We start from the raw sequence: 1,139 nt of genomic DNA, 5'->3' as shown, positions 1-1,139 counted from the left end.
AAATGCCCCTTCCGTTCTTCCGAGCGTCCTGCCTGTTACAGTTCGTTGCATAAAACATTGATGAAAACCCCCCTCCCCCCACTTCTTAAAAAGGCTGCACCGCAAAAATTCAAAACATCCAGTTATTTGACATGCAGTACCAAAAGCCCCAGGTAAAAGCATCTGTCCCCTGCAAAAGATTAAGGATCAAAACAAAAGATAAAAGCTTTGCACCGAAAGTTAAGGATGTTGTAGAGAGATAGATAGATAGGTAGACAGAGAGAAAGAGAGAGAGAAAGAGAGAGAGAAAGAGAGGAGGGGAAAGAGAGAGAAAAGAGGGGAGAGAGAGGAAAAGGAGAGAGAGAGAGAGAGAGAGAGAGAGAGAGAGAGAGAGAGAGAGAGAGGGGAGGAGGGGAGAGAGAATATTACATAACATATATATATATATATATATATAAAATATAAAATATATAAAATATTATATATATATATATATATATATATATATATATATATATATATATATATATACACACACCACACATACACCCCACAAAACATTAAAATATATATATATATATGTGTATATATTATATATTATATATATATATTTATATATATATATAAAATTTTTATATATATATATATTTTATATATACTATAAAGGCTCTCATCCTTAGTAAAAATGGTGAACGATGGTAGTTTTTTCTTGCTACGGCTTGACTCTTTATTTCTGAGAGTTGATACCACGCAGTATAAAACACACGAGACAGTTTCTTATGGGTATGGTGGTGTGGGGTCGCGGCCAGCTGCCGGGGGAGGGGGGGCGGAGCTGCCTTAGGCTGGTCCTGGCGAGGGACCCCCTGGGCCTAGGTCTTCTCGGTATAAGTATGACCGTTCCAGCTGGAAGCGAAGCAGCAGTGAGGAACATTGGGGGAGCGGGTGGGCACGGCTCCTCTGCTACATTGATCCTCCCTGTAATTGCTCGGCCCCTACTCACGCCTCACCCTCGGGGCGTTTTAGATTTGCCTCAAGGGGACCTAATTGGCGGCGTCTCTTTTCTCGTGCGTGTCCGGGTTAAATTGTGGCTGCTCGTCCATGTTGTCCTCGCCCTTCGGCCCCTGGTGTAATTGCTCGCCCTCGATGCCACACGTCACCGA

Source organism: Penaeus monodon, chromosome 8 (genome assembly GCF_015228065.2).
Source record: "Penaeus monodon isolate SGIC_2016 chromosome 8, NSTDA_Pmon_1, whole genome shotgun sequence".
Classification (NCBI taxonomy): Eukaryota; Metazoa; Arthropoda; class Malacostraca; order Decapoda; family Penaeidae; genus Penaeus; species Penaeus monodon.
The sequence above is the reverse complement of the archived record's forward strand: the minus strand, read 5'-3'. Positions refer to the sequence as shown.